Genomic DNA, 4,696 nt, shown 5'->3' with positions numbered 1-4,696 from the left:
GCAGGCAGGGATGGAACTCATGCTGAAGTGGTTTTAGCTTCTTAGTGCTGTGCTTTAACCTGCTGGGCCACCAAGGAGAGCCCTATTTTGATTGAATTTTAAGTAGTGAATCAGTTTTACATTTTTGGAATAAAAACCTACTTGGTTGTCTTTTTAAATTTTGTGGAACTTTATTTACATTCAAATTCACAATCTATTTTAATATTTGTTAAGAGATTTTGGATAGATATAAGAACAGTCCTGAAAAGACTTTTTCCTTAACAGTCAGCACCCATGTCCCCTCATTCGCCTTGCATTATGTGTCAGTAATGCTACAATAATTTTTCATCTGTGTATTGTAAGACACTGTCAAGCTGAAGCTCCCAGATTTCCTTATAAATATTTATTACATGGACACTGTACTTACTAGAACGAAGGGAACAAGATGCTAAGAGAATCCATGCGTACCTTTATTCTTCTTTTTCTCTTTTCTGTAATCCTCTTGCTATCCTCCTTTTCTGCTGCCTACTGTGAAAGCTTACTTATAGTTTTAGTTGCTTTTCTAAGTTAATGTTTCTCTTGCCTGAAAAAAAAAAAAACTCAGCAGATCTTTACCAAGTTCCCATGTAAGCTAAGAAAGCTGCCAAGTAATTGCTGGCTAACAGGACCCTAACCTTAACATGCTTAGGGCTGAAAGGGAGGAAGACATAAACAATTGAAATGTCAAAGCAGAGGGAATAAGTACCAAAGAAGGTACAGGTTTTTAGGGAACATAAGAGAGGAAGACCAGTTTTTACTGCGAAAGTAAGTAAAAGACTTCGAGAATGATACCTGAGCCAGCACTGGGAATATATAGGAATTTTCCAGATGGATGAGCTGAGGGGAAAGGCATTTCAAGAAGCAAGAGCTTGTACAAAGTCATGTAATTATGCGGCACGTTTGGAAAATAATAAATGATTTGTTATGTGAGACAAGGAACTCATGCTGTATCCTCATTATCTAGAATAACAAGTGTAGCAAGGTAATCACTAAATAAATACTTGTCACATAGATGGATGGATGGAAGGAAGGGAACCAGGAAGAGAAAGGGAAAAAAGTGTCATGATAATCAGTCTTTTAATAACATTTAACAAATGTCTACCATGGAAACTCAAAGAGAATTAGGAGAAGATATTGTTCATAATTTAGTTGGGAAGAAGTAACAAATAATAAATATCTATAGTATGTCATAAAAAATAACATGCCGTGAAAAGTGCACTGAAAGTGTTAGGAGGTATAGAGAAGTTGGTCCATTTTACAAAGACCGGAAAGTTATCACAGGAGCTATATACTGTTTGGAGTTGCTTAGTTCTGAATTGTTTGGTTCCAAAAAACAAGTGTGTGTGTGGAGTTGAAGGAAAGGTACTGTGGCAGACAAGGGATGTGACTTTGGGGATAAACTTGACAACCGTGCCTGCTCAGAGTCATAAATTTATCAGCACTTTTAGGCAGCCAGTTATCAGCCTCACCACTTTCTTGGAAGCAAAACCTGACAGCCTTGATGTTTTCTGTAGCAAACTCTTTTTTTTGTTCTTGGGGGTAGGGGGGGCAGAGCATGTTTGCTTGCACCTGCACAGTAGCAATTTGAAGGGGGTTCTTTCTACAGACGAGCACTAAGACACACATTATTAACAGTAACTTTCAAAAGTGTGTCTTGCTACCCACATACTTACATGTGTGCGTGCAGTTACAGTACATATGTACACATACAAGAACACAGTCCTGTGAGTAGTGACCTGGGCAACATTTTAGGTGACTGCAAATGAGTAGTAGTCATTTTATTTCCTGAGATCCGTTCTGTTGTCCATACTCTAATCATCATTTCAGTATGAAACTTATTAGGCACTAGTGATATCCTCATGACCCACACATGCCAGAAGAAGTTCATGTAAGAAGATTATTGATTAACCCAGTATGTATTTATTGATCATCAGCTGTGCACTAGGCACTATTCTAAATACTGAAGATATGACATGGGAAAAAAGAACCAATCCCTACCCTTGTACAGTTTGCATTCTGGAAAGTGGGTGTAGACAAGCAACAAAAATGTGCTATTTTAGATGGTGTAAGTACTCGTGAGACCATCACAGTAAAGTGAGGAGGAAAGAGAATGTGAGGGTTGAATGGTCAGGAAGACATCTCCGACAATGTGATGTTTGAATAGAGGATAAGAATAAGCAATGGAAATACCTGGGGGAGTATTCCAGGAAGAGGGAACATCTAGAATAAAGACCTAGAGGCAAGAATGTGTCTGGCAGTGTTTAAGGCCAGAGTAGCTAGAGCAGAATGGGCAAGGTGAGGTGTGGCAGGAGACGAGGTGAGAGATATAGGATGAAGGACATTCTGTCAGGCCCTTTGGTCCTGGTGAGAACATTGGCTTTTAATCTGGGTGAGGTAGAAAGCCATTGAGAGTTTTTTGCAGAGAAGTGGCATGTTCCTGATTAGCATCATGCTCTCTGGCTTCTATTCATGTGGGGAAAAAAGATTACAGGATGAGAGGGTGGAAGCAGGAAGACAACAAATGGTTGGCTAGACCAACTAAATAGCATTGAAGGCGCAGAGAAATGATCAAAATGTAGATCTATTTTGAAAGTGTTTGAACCCACACTATTTGCTAATGGATTAGTTGTGAAATGTGAAAGGAGTTGATGATGACGTCAAGATTTTTGGTCGACACAACTGGAAGACTAGAGTTATCAGCTGAGATGGAAAAGATTGCAGGAAGAACAGATTTGGAGAATATCAAAGTCAGTTTTGAGTTCAGTAAAGTACCTATTGCTGAAGATTTGGATATAAGACACAAGTTCAGTAGATGGACCTAGGCCAGAGATACAAATTTGGGATTTCTATAGCAGTTAGATGCCTTTTCAAGTTATGAAATGAAATAAAATAACGTAGGGAATGGGAGTAGAAAGAGAAAGAAAAGAACCTGAGAATTGAATGTTGGAGCATTCTAATGTTTAGAGGTCAGGGCAATGAGAAGGAACCAATAAAGGAAATAGAAAACTAGAGGCCAAGGAAATGAGAATGGAGAGTAAGCACTGAAACTTTTCTGAATAGAGTAAGTTCTTCAAACAGGAGAGAACAATAAACTGTTATCCACTGTTGCTGAAAAGTCATGCAAGGCCCAAGCATTGATTTAGCGGCATTGAAGACTTTGGCAACATTTTTTCTCTCTCTCTCTCCCCCCTGATTTAGACTACTCTTGGGGAAAAAAAGAATAGAAAAGGAAAGGAATATTAATAGTATTTTAAAAATTGAGGAGCAGAAAAACAGTGCCAAATGAGGGGGGATGTGAATCAAACTTTTTTTTCCTCATATGAGAGAGGTTGGCATCCTGATGGGAATGATCCTAGTGTGGATGGAAACTGCAGCAACCCCAGAGGAGGGGCATCGTTCAAGTGGTGTCTCATGCAGGTGAGGGGCATGCACAGGGGAGTAAGAAGCCCTCCATGGCCAAACTGTCCCTGCTGCAGAGGCAGGCAAGTTGGTTGATGTGGTGGGGGATGTGTAAATTCATTTCTGATTGCTTAAATTTTCTCATAAAGTAAAAATAAAGGGAGATGGCAGGTGTGAGTTGATGTATAAAATTTCCAAGGTGAGAAACTATAGAGCTGAGACCTATCCAGTATTGTAAACCATATTACCTCAATAAAAACAAATCCCAAAGGATGGAGGTGGAGAGGAGTTTAAAAGACACTAAGTTTAAATGTAGTTACCAAAGACCAGGAGAAAGTCATGAGTTAGATGAAAGCAATGGGATTGTCAGGCAACTTGAGGGCCCATTTGAATTTAAAGTAAGATCAGTTGACATAGCTGATTTTCTCCAGCTGTGTACAGCTGAGTAGAAATAGGCAGCGTAGGCAGAACATTACTTGGCTGGGGGTTTTAGTTTTCCCAGATACATCAGAGGAGTGGAAAGAGAAGCAAAGAAATTATTGTAATGATGAATCACAGGAATGCAGTAGGGAAGGGAGGGAAATAAGAGCTGAAAGAAGGGGAAAATGAGCAGTGGCAGAATTAAAGGAGTGGAGGTCCTAGGGTTCTAAAGAACTGTGATAAAGATTTATTTAGTTATGCATTATAGAACTGGGGTACAGACCAGAGGTGTGGGGGAGTGAGAGGATCTGCCAGAGACAGAGTGGGGAGCAGAAAAGGCAGATGTACTGAAACACACTGTTGAGGGGAGCGGTGGGTCATGTGGGTCACCTCCCCAGCTGGGGATTGAACTCGTGCCACAGTGGCTGGGAGGGCCCAGAATTGTGATAATCAAATTCTTGCGTTTTGTAGTATCTTAGGTTTGTATACAAAGTACTTAGAGTATATTTACATAATAAAAACCTCATAAGATAGGTAGGACAGGTGATGGTGGTGTTGGTTTTCATTATAGACATGAGGGAAAAAATCTAAAGATCCAAGGAGGTAAATAGCTTAATGTAAACACACACAGCAAGTTAGTGGTAAAGCATAAACCCAACCCAAAGCTCTCTATTATATGCAGTATCTTTTCACCACACAAATTAATCTTGAAGACGTGAAATGAAGACTATATAAGGAAATAGGAACTCACATGTTAAATTCAATAGTAGGGAATGAAATAAGGGTTTACTCATTCGATAATATACATTGATCATTTAATATGTGTACGTTCTGTTATAAATACTAGGAATGTAGCAGA

The sequence above is a fragment of the Condylura cristata genome, unplaced genomic scaffold, assembly GCF_000260355.1.
Source record: "Condylura cristata isolate star-nosed mole 26May11 unplaced genomic scaffold, ConCri1.0 scaffold00015, whole genome shotgun sequence".
NCBI lineage: Eukaryota > Metazoa > Chordata > Mammalia > Eulipotyphla > Talpidae > Condylura > Condylura cristata.
This window is presented reverse-complemented; position numbering follows the sequence as displayed.